The sequence below is a fragment of the Petaurus breviceps genome, unplaced genomic scaffold (assembly GCF_028583685.1).
Source record: "Petaurus breviceps papuanus isolate PSGF00001 unplaced genomic scaffold, PetGlider_PUasm1.0 90808, whole genome shotgun sequence".
Classification (NCBI taxonomy): Eukaryota; Metazoa; Chordata; class Mammalia; order Diprotodontia; family Petauridae; genus Petaurus; species Petaurus breviceps.
Window position 1 is genome coordinate 17,723,779 of NW_027187349.1, and position 15,575 is coordinate 17,739,353.

Consider the following 15,575-nt stretch of genomic DNA (forward strand, 5'->3'; position numbering starts at 1 on the left):
AACAGGCTCGTCATGAGCCACCTCCTACAGTGACCCTTTAATGGCACCTACCCTAGCTGTTACTGCTCTTTCCTTCTTCAAATGCTCCTGTAACTAGGTATCTGTTTGCAGGTTGAATCTCTGCGATCACACCCTCCACCACTACCCCTGTGGGAGATTCCTTAAAGGCCAGGACTGGGTTGGGATTTGTCTTAGTATTCCCAATGCCTAGCTCAGTGCCCGGGCATAGTGAGAGCTGCTGGAGAAATGCTCCTACTGTGGGGTCACCCACTTCCAAGTCACAGGGTCTATGTCATTACTCTTGACCCAAGAACCTTGGTGTCCTCTTCATTATACTGGGGACCCCGGTGAGAAGTTCCTTCTACTTAAGACCTATTGGCAATGCCGTCACAAACTTGATACCCTGAAGGAGGTGCCCGGGAGAATGGAAAAACTTAAAAATGACCTACCTACGGTCAGGAAGCAGTAGAAAGCCTGGCTCCTAATTCGGGGTCTGGAGGGGGCCTTAGGTAAGTTACCGTTAAGTAAGTCCCCAATTTGACAGGTGAGGGAACTTCAGGCCGCTTGAGTGGTAGTGTGCTAAATAAAGTCCCACAGATAATCTTCTCTGCCAGGTAACCTGGGGATAGGTGGTGTAAGGGTAAGGAGTGGGGTCGGAGTTGCAGAGGAGATCTGCAGCAAGAATTCAGGGGTGGGCGGGGAGAGAGTTCCCTGAGGGGAGAGGTGAATCTTGGCTAAAGACTGGAGGCCTGGCCCTTGTTGGAGACTGAGAGGGTTAAGTGTGAAGGAGGTGGTGGTGGAGGAGGGTCTGAGATTGATGGGGGTTTAAGTGAAATTGGGATTTGTCTGCAGAGAAAGGAGGGAGGAAGAAGGTACAAAGAGATTGGGGTAGAATCTGTGAAAAGATAGGGTGTGTTTTACAGGAAAGATTCCTCTGCCTGAGCTAGATAGCCTACATAAATATCCAGCGAGTAAGGTAACAGATGGCTAATGGGTCTCCTTTAGTATAGTGGTGAATATCTCTGTCTAGCGTGCGGAAGACTGGGGTTCGAATCCCTGATGAGGAGCATCTGTTTCCTTTTCTTGTTTCGCACCTGGGAACCACACACAATTCCTTCACTTGGCTGCAGTGGTAGGGCGCCCCAACACAAAGGTTTTCCTTCTGCCCACGGGCACTTCGGTGCCACAGGAAGGAGAAGCCGCAACTTTGGCGCCTTCCCACTGGTACCCAGGGAACAGGAAGCTAGGGCAAACGACAGCATGGCTGGAGTTGGTTGTGCGGGTCATTGCCCAGTTAGAGGCCCGATTTCTCTTCTGTGGCAGCCTGGGGAGCAATTGGACCCTCTTGGGCTTCCAGCCTGAGCCGTTGCTGCTGCCTCGAAGACGTTGCTCCCAGTGAGGACAAGCTTTCCCCTGGCAGGCCGGCTGCGCGGGAGCTTCCTCCCGAGCCTAGGAGCGAGGCAGGTGATTGAGGACTTTGTGTGCAAGTTGGGAGTGGACGGGAGACTGTTGTCGTCGGGGACTTAAGGGTGCGCGAAGGAAAACCTCAGTGAGGGTGATATAGAGTGTCCTGTAAGGCTTTACCTTTGAATCTAGTCCGTTGCCTTTAGATTTCTCCTCTCCGCCCACCCCCTATCCCCTTAATGCCCGCCGCAGGGACAGGAATTTTGCTATTCCCTCCACAGCATAGTCCTTCTTAACCCCGCTGCTCTCCTCAACTGTTTCCCTCTTTCGTCCGCACCAAATTCTGCGTATACTCAAGCCTCCTTTGCCTCTTTCAGATCCAAAAAAAAGGTTTATCCAATACCGACTCCTTTTCCCTATCGCCCACCCTTTCCTTCGGGTCTGTACACTCTTCTTCCACACACCAACTCTATGACATAGCAAATTCCCACTCCCTTTTTCCATTAGTACATCTCCTTTCTTCATTAGTGCATCGCTCCTTTTACTCTCCCTTTCTTTTATCTAGGGATAAGAGGGATCTAGGGTTGGACCTAGAATCGAAAGACCCGAATTCAAATCCAATCTCAGACACTTACTGTGCAAGTCATCGTTTCCATTTCCTCATCTGTAAGGTGGAAATAATAATAACTACCTCCAAGAGTTGTTGTGCACATAAAAGAAGACATTATTTGTAAAAGGCTTACCACAGTACCTGACATATACATAGTAAGCATTTAATAAATGCTTATTCCCTTCCCTTTCCTTCTCTATAGAGGAAAGTTCACAAAGTTGTCACTATATAACTATGCAGAATGTTTATGGTCTTGGAAGAAAGGGGATCCCCTCAGTGATTTGATGGTAACCCTGAGTTCCTTAGTGACAGTGAGGGAAAGTGTTCATACAACCTAAGCGAAAGAAGGGTGTAGCATTTCAAAAGAGATCTCTAATAGAAAAGAGCTATTACTCTTCTAAATGAGTGCTCAGGGAACAGGATGCTCTCTGGTCAGTGGGAGCCATGAGGGGATCATTCTGGAGGGCCACTCTTAGTGATCTTAACTGTCAATGGGACAGATTGTTTCCAGGCAAGAGACCTATTGGCTACGTTACTACAGATGACTGTACCTCTAGTTAAATATCAGTGACTGTGCCAGAGGTTTCATCATTTCTACTATAATTCCTTGGTGCTAATCCCAGTCAAGGTCAATATCTCACATTAGAAAACCTACTGTGAACTGCAACCATTGGGCATGACACACAACATGGACCTTATTATTGAAATCTCAGACATGGTCTTTCCAAAGAGGGGAGACAAAATTAACAATTTCTAGTCTTCCTTGGCTTTCACCTTTGGTCACAAACGGGGGGTGGGATTTTGTCAAATTTTTTTTTGTTATGTTTTTGCTATCTTTTCAGTTCAAATGTTATATTTTATTTCTTTTTCTCAAAGGAAAAAAAGATTACTTTAAAAAATTAAACTTAATTTTTAATTTTGAATGTAAACAATAAAATATTATCAACTTCACATGCATAGGAGTATACAAAAGTAGGATTATATACGAAAGTGTGAATCTCCATTTCATACTGCCTCCTTTTTCAAATTTCCTAATTCAATATTCAGCCTGTTTCCCTCCCAATTATTCCCTCCCCTAAATGCCCTCCTTTTTGGCCATCCAGGCTTCCTATTCCCTCCCCCCTTTTGTTAACTTGTTGAGTTTGAAGTGTTTCAACTCCAAGTTCTGTGTGACATTTGACCTGGAGGGGGAGGGGAGGGAATCAAATTGTAGAGAGAGTATCTGAGGGAGAAATGAGCACCAACAATTATGGGAAGTGTTGGAAACTGCCCATGGCCTAAGCCACAGTGGAATCTGGGATCTGAGTAGAGGAAAGAAAGGAGTATACTGAGAGAGTATTGCCTATGTTAAACCTGAGAGAAGACACACCATTGAATTCTCATGAAGGGAAGGACAAGGGGACAGATTGAGTTGGAAGATGAAGAGTCCACTAGGTGCTGCTGAGGGTCTGGGGTGGGGAAAGAGTTAGGGTTAGGGTTAGGACAATGTCTTATTTGTATATCCTAGCTCAGGATGGGCTGGTACCACCAAACTAGTTCAAGGTTTCTGGTGAAATGAGACTCTTGGTCCATATATCAACTGACAAAAGGGCTATTTAGCCCTAAGAGAGGAAGGATATTTAAGGCAGGAATGATGTTCTGCAAGGATACAGTCTTGATTCAGCTGAACCCAATTATTGACCTTTAGGACAATAGGTTGTAGTAGATCCTGTCCAGCCTCTAGAAAAGCCAAGTTCCTCAGGAGCCTGGGAAACTACATCAAGGACTTGCTGAAACCTTGACTCCCCTGAGTCAATTCAGAAGTAAATGAATGAAGGAATGAGTGAGTGAATAAATGAAGATAGATAGATAGAAAGTCAGGTCCTCCATTTTCTTTTGTGTGGTGCTTCCCCCTTCTGCCTAGGCCAGGGTAGCCACCACTCAGGATGACTCTTGGGCCTCTTAGCATGGCTGCCTAGGACTGCCTTCTCAGGATCCCCAGTGGTGAGGGCCAGGAGTGGACAAATTCTGTTCACTTGAGGGAGCTGGAATGTTGGCCTTCCTAACACTTCCTCCTGGTCAGCCTGCATTTCTGGGACCAGAGCAGCTCCAGCAAGGTCTGAGTGTCCATTTGGTTCTCTTCAGCTTAGCTAGGCCTGGTTGATAATAATGGCTTTGGTGACAGAAAGACCTGGCCTCCCTATCTCCACAAATCATAGTGCTCATTGCAGCCTCTGTACCTTGGCTGGGTCTCTCCCACTGCCACTGCAGCCCAAAGCATCTCTGCTGCAAACCTCTGTCACTCCAAAACCTTCCCACCTGGCCCAGGTTTCCTTTATTGCAGCCATCACCACGGCCAGAAAGACTTTCCTGCTCAAACTGACTGTCCTTCCTCCTTCTAATGACCTCAAAGAAATTCCCTCCTGTCAAAGGCTAAGCCCACTTTCTCCTGGAGGAGAGTCTAATGTCCCTGAAGGCAGGCCACTCCATAATTGGGTAGATTCCCCAAGGCTGAACCTCCAGCTGCCATCGCTTCTCACTTGGAACAGGACAGTGTGAACTGACTTGGAGAGCTCCTGATACTGGATCGGGCTGACTTCATAATGAAGGATCTCCTCTAACCTGCCCTGGGACTATGTCTGCTCCTCAGAGACTTGGAGACCAAATGTGGAAATGTGCACCCAGGGCTCCAGTCGGACAGACAGAAAGTCAGATAGACAGACAGACGCTGTTTGCAGAAGAGGTGTGTGGAAGCAGACGGGTGAGCTTGGGAGTATACTGAAGGGTCTGGTGCTGTGGATGAGGAGGTGGGTCGGGAGGACTTTGGCCTCTGGTGAGGCAACTTGAAAGTAGGAAACTGGTGAGGGTTATGCGGACCCAGAGAGAGGAAGAAACTACTATAGTCTTCTAAGGAGTTCGGGGTAAGAGTTATTTTGTGGTGAGAGTGACGGGAAAGAAAAGTTACGTGTTAGTCAGGATGGCTGAGCGGTCTAAGGCGCTGTATCTCCCCCAGAGACGTGGGTTCGAGTCCCACTTCTGACAAGATTTTCTTTTCCTTGCTCAACTCTCTTCTACAAATGGCTTACATTCTACTAATGGCTGAACATCAACATAACAAGCCAAAGTCAGGCTTCTACAAAAACTCACTGCCAACTGCAGCCTGGTTACTACGAGTTCTTGGTTCCTTACCTCATTACCTTTCGCAATGTCCTCTCTAGACAGTCTTTTCCCACGGCCCTACTTTCTTCTACTCTGCCGGGACACATTCCCACTGCCATACACCCCTCTTTTCTATAAGGTTTGTCCCTTCTAGTCAGCACTAAACCACTACAAATCCAGGAACCATCGTTCTCTGGCGCTATTCTCTGGTGGTCCCCAAAACCCCGGCAAAGGCATTTTGGGGAGTGGTGCAATGCCAGAGAACAAAAAGGATGCTCCAGGCTGGGTTCTAACTTTCCAAGCCGATCCGTCATTCTTCAATCCCCAAGGTACTCCAGGGGAGGGACACAACATGGTCATTGTTGGCAGTCGTATCTCCCTTCCTTCCTCTCAGCACAAACACCTTTCCTCAAGACTAGTCCTTAAAATGAATGACAGAGCCCTTAGATTCCTTTTGGGATTCTTGTCATTGACATTTTCCTAGTTTCGGCATCTCTTAGTTTTTCTGGTTCTGCCGAACTTAATGTGGATCCGTTCATGCAATTCTTCTTGCCTTCTTTCTCCCGATTCCTCTTAGTGGCCGTTTAGGTGGAGGGCCATTAGGAATCCTTCCTTAGACCATCTATCTGTTCCCACATTCATGAGCCTAATCTATAGTAGTGGAGCTCCTCTGTCTTTGTTTCCCCATCATCTCGATCATCTCTCACCGACTCCCAGTAGCTTGTAGGAAGATTTTGATCTTTAGGGCTTTGACTTTCTTTTAGCTTATGAATATGCCCAAGAGGGAGGGAGATAATTGTCTAGGGAATTTTCTCAAGGAAATCTAAAGAGTGGTCCTGAAAGAGAGTTGGGGAAGATGGCCAGCTGCGGCGCCATCAACGGATGGCGGTCTTGCAGCCTGTATTGCGGGGCAGTAGAAAGTCACATTCCTTCAGCCTGCCTTGAGCACTCTAGAGGAAGGAGAGTGCAGGCTTCTTTTGCCTAGGGACAGGTGATGTGATAGGGTGGGGGCCGAGGGTATATGTATTTCGATGGGCTGGTGGAGTGTGAAATTGTCACTTGTGTGAATAACTGGAGAAAGAGGCAAAGCAAAAGCCATCCCCTGACCGGGAATCGAACCCCCAACCGTGGCGGTGAAAGCGCCGAATTCTAGCCACTAGACCACCAGGGACCACAAGAAAACGTCTCTTCCCCCCCCCCCCCCCCCCTTACCAGGATCTGCAAATTAGTATGAAAGGTCCCACTATACCAACAGCCGTTTGCCTTCCAACCTGAAAATGAGCCTCAGCCTGGATTCCCACACAATTAGACTTTGTAGGGAGGCTCTGGGATTCCATGTGGTGGCCCCTATTTGGGTGCACCACCGTGGTGCTGATAGGGGAATGGGGACAGGTGGCTATCTCACTTTATTCCCTTGTCCCCCTGGTGGACAGACACAAACAGACCAGGTCTTAAAGGAAGACTAACAAGGAACTCCTTAGCAAGAGCTCACTCACAGTGAGTTATCCATTCTTTGTCATCCTCCCTCATTCCTCACTTCTACACAGAATCTGCTAGAAAAAGCCCTTCAGCCGATTAGCCACAATTTCTTTCCTCCCACTCACCACCAACCCTTCTCATCTGATCCTTCAACTGAAACTGACCTCACCTGGGTTAGTGACGACTGAGGGAAAAGAGAGAACATCCTTCTGAATCTACCTTTAGGCATGGACAATGCTACCCCTCCTCCTGGATATTCTCTTCTCCCTCATCTTCCCTAGTCTGGCTCTTTCTCCAGCTTCTCCTCCTTTCTCTATGACTATTCCTTCACCTCTTTAACCTCAGGAGACCCTCAGGAATGATCCAGATCTGCTCTCTATGGGTGTCCTTCCAGGATATCTATTCCTGGACCTTCTTGTCTACTGACTCTTCAGACATTCACATCCCATCCTCTCTCTGATCTCTTTACTTCTTTCCCTAGTTTCAATTATTGCTACCTCTTGGCAAATTACTGAGATGTGTACATGGAGCCCAATATTACCCTTGAGTTCCTATGGCACATAATCATTGCATCTCAAATTCAACAAGTACAAAATAGAGCTCATCTCCCCTCTTCCAAATCCTCCCACCTTCCACCACTGGGTATAGAGGTGTGGGGAAGAAGGAATTTTGTAATTCTGTGAAGGACACCCTGCTTCCTACCCTCCACCTCACAATCCATATTCCATCCTTCCCACTTCCTATAAAAACCACATCCATTTCCAAATCTTGGCTTCTTCACTTCCACATCTTCCTTCACATTCATCTCCTCCCCCTCTCAGTTCCAACAGACCTCCTTTAGGTGGTCTTTGATTAAGGGAACAGTTTCCCAAATTGGTTTCTGGGTTTCCAGTCCCTCCTCTCCTCTCCAAACAATTCTTGACACAATTTGCCAAAATTTTCTTCCAAGAGCACCAGTGTGACCATATCCCTCTCTTAGTCAAGGACCGTGTTGGAAACCAGCACCTTACATCTTATAATGCAATTATCTCAGAAGGACAGCCAACATTGAGGAAGAAAACATTATTTCAAAAAATAGAATAGAAAGGACAAGGAATCAGGTGCTTTTCACAGCTGTGGCTAGATGAAGACTTCTTATCCAAATAAGAGAGAGAGGACACCACACTTAAAAACCCGAAGAGACAGAAAGGACTACATAACATTTGTGACCTTTGGCATGAAACAAAACAAGGAGGATCGAATAAGCAGAGCAGCGACAGGTTGGGACAAATATTAGCATCCCCTAACAGACACATGGTCCAAAGACTGTAACAGGAATTTTTCCAAAAAAGAAAGGTCCAATGTAAACGACTCCAAACAGATCAGGAAAAGTGTCATTCACCTCAAAGCCTGTATTTCTGGATTCAGCAAGGAAAAATCTTTTTCTCTACTTCTTGGAATTCCCAGATTCCGTCAAAGCTCAACTTCCGTGCTACCTCCTACGGCGACCCTTTAACGGCACCTACCCTAGCTGTTACTGCCCTTTCCTTCTTCAAATGCTCCTGTAACTAGGTATCTGTTTGCAGGTTGAATCTCTGTGCTCACACCCTCCACCACTACCCCTTGTGGGAGATTCCTTAAAGGCCAGGACTGGGTTGGGATTTGTCTTGGTATTCCAACGCCTAGCTCAGTGCCCCGGGCATAGTGAGAGCTGCTGGAGAAATGCTCCTACTGTGGGGTCTCCCACTTCCAGGTCACAGGGTCTATGTCATTACTCTTGACCCAAGAACCTTTGGTGTCCTCTTCATTATACTGGGGACCCCGGTGAGAAGTTCCTTCTACTAAGACCGATTGGCAATGCCGTCACAAACTTGATACCCTGAAGGAGGTGCCCGGAAAATGGAAAACTTAAAAATGACCTACCTACGGTTAGGCAGCGGTAGGAAGCCTGGCTCCTAATTCGGGGTCTGGAGGGGGCCTTAGGTAAGTTACCGTTAAGTAAGTCCCCAATTTGACAGGTGAGGGAACTTCAGGCCTCTTGAGTGGTAGTGTGCTGAATAAAGTCCCACAGATAATCTTCTCTGCCAGGTAACCTGGGGATAGGTGGTGTAAGGGTAAGGAGTGGGGACGGAGTTGCAGAGGCAATCCGCAGCAAGAATGCAGGGGTGGGGGGGAGAGAGTTCCCTGAGGGGAGAGGTGAATCTTGGCTAAAGACTGGAGGCCTGGCCCTTGTTGGAGACTGAGAGGGTTTAAGTGTGAAGGAGGTGGTGGTGGAGGAGGGTGTGAGCGTGATGGGGGTTTGAGTGGAATTGGGATCTGTCTGCAGAGAAAGGAGGGAGGAAGAAGGTACAAAGAGATTGGGGTAGAATCTGTGAAAAGATAGGGTGTGTTTTACAGGAAAGGTTGCTCTCCCTGAACTAGATAGCCTACATAAATATCCAGCGAGTAAGGTAACTGATGGCCAGTGGGTCCCCCTTAGTATAGTGGTGAATATCTGTCTAGTACGCGGAGGACTGTGGTTCGATTCCCTGAGGAGGGTAATCAGATGAAGATTAATTTCTTTCTTGGAGTCTTTGCGGCGTTTTGTTTTCTCTTCTTGCTTTGCCCCTAGTAGCCACACAAAAGTCCTCCACGTGGCTCCAGTAGTGGGGGGGCCCCAACTCAGAGGTCTTGAGGTTGCTTTCCTTCTGCCCACAGGCACTTCGGAGGCCGCAGGAAAGAAAGTCGTAACTCTGGGGCCCTCCAACTGGCACCCAGGGAACAGGAAGCTAGGGCAAACGGTGGGATGGCTGGAAGTGGTTATGTGGCTCATTGCCCAATTGGAGGCCGGACTTCTGTTCTGGGGCAGCCTGGGCAGCAAGGGGACCCGCTTGGACTTCCGGCCTCAGCCCTTGCTGTCTCAAGGACTTTGCTCCCTGGAAGGGACAAACTTCTTCCAGAAAAGGCAACAGCGCCCCAACCTAGGGACAAGAAGGTGATTGACGACTTTGTGTAGAAGTTAGGAGTGGACGGGAGGGAGTGGTCTCGAACTTGAGGGTGTGCAGAGGGAAAGCTGACAGAGGGGGAATCAAGTGTGTTGCATTCTTGGGCAGACAGAGGATAATTTATACCGTGAGGTTTGTTGAACGAGACAAAGAGGCCGTGATTGCTGAATCCGCGGCTTCTTGGGTGCTCACTGGTGTTCTAAGAGTTACACTCTGGCATTTTCACAGCTGGGACCCAGATTCGATTTTCAGCCAAGTAGCATCTTTTGTTTGGTTGGCTCGGAGCACCTGTTGCTTCTTTCCCTCCCGTCGCAATTCAACACTTCACCAGGCTTGGCAGTACTTAACAGCCTCATCAGCCAGGGCCAAGACTTCTCCAAATCAGCCCTCACTAGGCTAAGACATATTTTAAAAATTCCTTAGAACTATCACCCGCCTCCCCCGAAAGGTGGTCAAGGTAGAAAGGGGTTCACTGTCGACGGGTTATGCAGCATGACAGGGACAGTATATTTACACACATATACATATCCGTATAAAATTATATATACATACATATACTGTGTATGTATATATTATGAATATGTGTCTATACGCACACACACGAGCTCTGTTCCCTATGTCCAGTGAAAGGGGCTGTCAGTTGGGTGAGAATCTGAGAAAACATCCCAGTTTCTTGGCTTCATAGAGCTTAGGCTCTCTCCTCCAGGAGAAACCAATGTAGGCACAGGCTAAGAAAGGGGACGAAATCTGTAGAAAGCACCAGGAAACGCCTTCGAGGCCATCAGAAGTAGGCAAGAGGGTGAGTTTGTCCAGGTCTGGACAGGAAAATTTTCCATTCTGGGTGCTGCTGATGGTGACAAAGAAGGTGCTGACCTGGGTGAAATTCCTAAGGGAGCTTCTGCTTCTTTATCTAAAGACTGGACTTAATGGAAGCCTGAGTCTAGCATCACATCCGTCCTCCATTGCCCACTCAGGGGATTGGCTGGAGGAAGAAAGTGGGTTAAACAAAATAAAGTCATCCTTTTGTACTTAGAACTCCTGGCTTTGTCTCAGTCCAATGTCTAGAGATTGTTAGCTGTCCTGAAAGAAGTTTCAGACATTGGGTAGATTTTCTAGTAATATCAGCTAGCATTCAATTAGTTGCCTATTATATGCCAAGCACTCCTAAGTACTTTACAAATATTGTTTCATTTGATCCTCTCTACAGCCCTTACACTGACTGTCCTCATGCCCACAATTCTCTCCTTCCTCTTGATCACCTTTCCTCTTCCATTTCCTGCAAGACTTGGTTCAAATGCTACCTTATGCAAAAGTTACTTCCTGGTCAGCTTCATTGTTAGTGTTTTGCTTCTGAGATGACTTCCAAACTCCATTGTATAAAGCTTGTAGTTACATGGTCGTTCAATATTTTCTCCCCCATTAGTTATTCAGTTAATGAATTATTAAGTAACTACTATGAGCTATGTACTGTGCTGAGTGCTGGAAATACAGAAAGAAACAAAAGATAGTAACCAAAAACCTCACAATCTAAGGGGAAGACAACACATATACAAATATGTGCACATATATTTGAAACAATTCAAAGAGAGAAGGCGCAAGATTTAGGAGGGGTTGAGAAAGGTTTCCCAGAAGATGGAATTTTAGTTTTGATTAAAAGGAAGCCAGGAGACAGAGATGAAGAAGGAAATCATTTCAAGTATGGGAGACAGTCAGGGAAAATACCCAAGTTGAGAGATGGAGTGTCTTGTTTGTGAAACAACAAGGGGGACAGTGCCTCTAAATTGAAGAGTACCTGACTGAGAATAATTTGTAGGAGACTGAAAAGGTGAGAATAGCTAGGTTATAAAGGGTTTTGAATGCCTAACAGAGGATTTTGTATTTAATCCTGTAGACAATAAGAGCTGCTGGAGTTTGAGTATGGGGGTGGGAAGAGGGGGGGCCTAGGGATAGGTGGGGACTGGGTTGTGATGTAGTCAGACTAGAGATTCCCAAACTTATTTGGCCTATTGCCCCCTTTTTAAAAAATTTATTCAGCATCCCCTGGAAATCTAATTTCTTTAACATTTTAAAAATTTGCATCATTTAAAAAATTTTTCTTAAACAATGCATCTAAAATTTAATAATTTATTGTAAACTAGTGGAGGGATTTCCTGAATTGAAATTTTGATGTTGCAATATTACATCATGTAACCATATAGTATCATATTATAAACAAGTCAGTACATGCATGTATTCCTGCCGATGTATGCTGAACTTCTCCACAATGACTGGACTGCCAATACTTGCCTGTTAAGACCTGTCATCAAACTTGACCACTGAATGGTTATAACTTGCATTCTGTCTGTTTATTTGAAAAATAATGTAATCACTATGACTTTGGCTGTTACACAACAGACGAAACATGTATGAACCTTTTTTAAAAAAATTTCTTATATTCTATTTTTTCCTTATGCTTCCACTGCCTCTTATTTTTATTTAACTCCCCCAATTGCACCAGAAGTGACTACAGGCCCCCTGAATTATTCCAGCACCCCCCCAGGGGTGGTATTGCCCCCTTTGAGAACCTCTGGGTCAGACCTTTAAACTGTGACCTCTTTAAAAGTGAGGAATCTGCTTTTGCCTTTCCTTACATTCCCAGCACCTAGAGAATAAATACTTGTTGAGACATTGACTCACTGCTATTCAGCAGCTTCATTACTGTTATCTCTGACTGACTGCTGAGGAAGATGGAAGACTCTCCCATTCAGTGGTTTCTTGGATCTAGCTTTTAGGAAGACTAACCTAATAAGTTGGTGTTTCTTTTGGACGAAAGACCCTCTCTTGACTTTGCTTAGTCCCTTTCTGGTCCAAAGTGACCAAGGCCTTAGGTTCTCTGTCCTTTCAGAGGGTTCTATTTCTCCTGGGCAAACAACTCAGAACCCTCTCCATTGGCAGGTCTGCATTCCTTTGGGTTGATTGGGACAACTTCTTTCCAGAAAAGGCTTGGGGAACCTAAGGGTGGTCTCAGTGGGAGGGGCCTTGCTTTATATTACAACTAGGGACCTGAAGCTGTCACTACACATCTATGCTGAATGTTTATTGATCTGTATGAAAGGGGATCTCCTCAATGATTTGGTGATAAACAAGAATTCCTCAGTGAAGAAAGAGAGAGGGGTCGGGAGTTCATACCACCTGAGTGAAAGGAGAGGGTAGCATCCTAAAAGAGGCCTCTAATGGTATGAGAGCTATAATTATTCTTCTAAGTAGATGCCCAGGAAGGAGGATGGTCTGGTTGGTGGGAACCCTGAGGGGATCATTCTGGAGTCTCTCTCTTGTGATTTTCACTAGTTGCTTGCAGGCAAGAAGCTAATGACCTCTTAGATACCTTAGTACAGATATCCCTGACTTTGATTAAGAATCAGTGACTGTGACAGGGGTGTCATCATGTGTGCTGTAACCCTTGGTATTCCTGGTATTAATCATGATCCAGGTCAATATCTCAAATCACAAGAATGTGAACTGTAAGCATTGGGCACCATCTACCCCATGGACCAGATGGTTTAGATCTCATACTTGATCTTTGCAAAGAGGTAAGGCAAACCTAGAATTTCTGCTCTTCATTGTCTTCCATATTTTATCGAAATTTTATTTTTGTTTCTTTTATTTCTACTATTTTAAAGTTTAGTGTTTTCTTTATTTTTTTCTCAAGGGAGCAAAAGATCACAGTTTTAAAATTAAATTACATTTTAAAATTCTGAATTTAAACAGTTAAAATGAGCATTTTCATATACACAGCAGCACATAAAATCAGATTCTTTATGAAAGCAAAAGTCTCCATTTCACCCAGCCTGCTTCTTCAAACAAGAATTAACAAATTCAATATTCATTTTATTTAGTTTCCAATTATTCCCTCCTCCATATTATCCTCTTCATAATCATCCATTCTTCTTATTCGCTACTATTCCCCCACCACTGTCCATCTGTTTTCTTGTAGAATTTGAGGTGTTTCTTCTCCAAGCTCTGTGTGAGTGTGTGTGTGAGTGTGTGTGTGTCTGTGTGTGTGTGTGTGTGTGTTCTCTCCTCAGGGCTCTGTGAGCCAGCCTCTTACTGGACACAATTTCTAGCACTTTAAGAATGAAATAACTTTTCTTCTTTTTTCTTCTAGCTTCATGTTTGCAAGAATTGCTATTCTCTGAGAAATGCTGGAAGGGATGTGGAAAAATAGGTACACTAATGGACTGTTGGTGAAGTCCAACCATTCTGGAGACCTATTTGGAACTATGCCCTAAAAAACTGCACATAGCCTTTGACCCCTACTAGGCCTATAACACAAGGAGATCACCAGAAAAGGAAAAGGACCCATATGCACAAAAATATTTACAGTAACTCTCTTTGTGGTGGCACAGAATTGAAAACTGAGTGGATGCCCATCAGTTGGGGAATAGCTGAAGAAGCTATGGTACGTAAATATGATGAAATACTATTGTGAAATGATGGAGGGAACAGTTTCAAAAAACCTGTGAAGAATTATATGAACTTATACAAAATGAAGTGAGAAAAAGGAGAATAATCCACACAGTAATAGCAATATTGTAAATATAATAAACCATGAAAGATTTAGTAACTCTGATCATTACAGTTATCTACCACAACTGCAAAGGATTCATGATGTAAAATGCTGTTCACTTCCAGATAGAGAACTGATAGACCTAGACTGCAAATTGAAGCAAAATTTTTTTTCCTTCCTTTCATTTTCTTGTTTTTTTCCCCCTTCCAGAATATGACTAATGGGGAAATGTTTTGTATGACTTTATATGTAGAATGGGTATCCTATTTCTTGCCTTCTCAATGGTTGGGGGAGAGGATGGGAGGAGGAAGAAGATTTGGAACTGAAAATAAAAAGGAACAAAAATATAACGAAAAACAAAAAAAGAAAGAATATGTTGTCTCCCCCACACAAAAAATTGTCATCCTCTAGCATAGGAAGGGAGTAATCCAATACAGTGTCATAGTGCCCATAACTGAGCCAGCTTAGCCAAATACTTTTCCTCTGGGAGCCCTCTGGACCCAAAGAGTGAATGGTTGTGGATATAGTGGGATTCCCCAAACTGCCTCCTAAAGTTAAGTGAATATTGACATTGAGCATGTGCCCCAGGGCCAGCATCTCTGGGTAGCCACCCCATGTGCTATCCTGTCCTGCTCTGAAGAGAAACTCCTTCACATCACCCTCAATGAGGAGTCTGAACAGGTCAAGGTTCCTAGCCATGTAGTTGACAGTCTTTTCCCGAAGCTCCTGGTACTGGTCCTGGTGCCCATAGACTGCCTTGCTGACAGCTCTGTAAAGGCAGTTTCCATCAGGAATGATGTGGAAGCGGTACTTCATCCTCTCCCGCAGGTACACATCTTGTTTTTCTATTTCCTCCAGTCTCTGTTGCTTGCTTGAAACCATTATATTGGTGGTACTTCTGTTCAGGGACCAAAGGTAACTCCTTTTCAGATTAGGTCTCTGTTACCACAAACTTTGAATGGTAGGTGGTTTACTCGGTGTGTTTCTTTCCCTGGAGGCCTACTCTCCAAAGTCTGCTGCTTGCCCCAGTAACTTCTTAGGAGTAGACTCCTGGGTCCTGGAAAGTAGTGACCAGGGCTGTCTGTGCTTGCTGTGATGAACTTTTCTTTTGGTCTAGTTCTTCTGGAGATGCTGCTGCTGCTGCTCAGGCTCTGAGTCTAATTTTGTTTTATGCTCTTGCTTTTGTTTCCTGAAAAGACAAAATGAAACAGGTTTTAAAATTTAGTACAATATTTTAAACTCTCAAACAAAAAAAAATTTGCCCCACAGAAGACTGTAGCACCCTGTTACAGTAATTAGTTGGGCTTTTTTTTTTTTTTTTTTTTTTTGTTTTTTGGGGGGAAAGGAGAGGGACAGTTATTTCACCCAAACTACGAGCGCAACAACAGATGAATTAACAAACAACAGATGAACAACGAAAAAACCCCACACCCCC

The 15,575-nt window shown here is 45.1% G+C and overlaps 1 long non-coding RNA gene across 1 annotated transcript in view; it reads right to left on the reverse strand.

Annotated features, from left to right (window-relative positions):
* Positions 1–14,025: 14,025 nt before the first annotated feature.
* Positions 14,026–15,575, reverse strand: part of LOC138147863 (uncharacterized) — a 40,676-nt gene continuing 39,126 nt past the window's right edge. Inside the window, exon 4 of the long non-coding RNA XR_011164913.1 lies at positions 14,026–15,329. This is a non-coding gene — a long non-coding RNA (uncharacterized lncRNA). The remainder of the gene's footprint in view (positions 15,330–15,575) is intronic.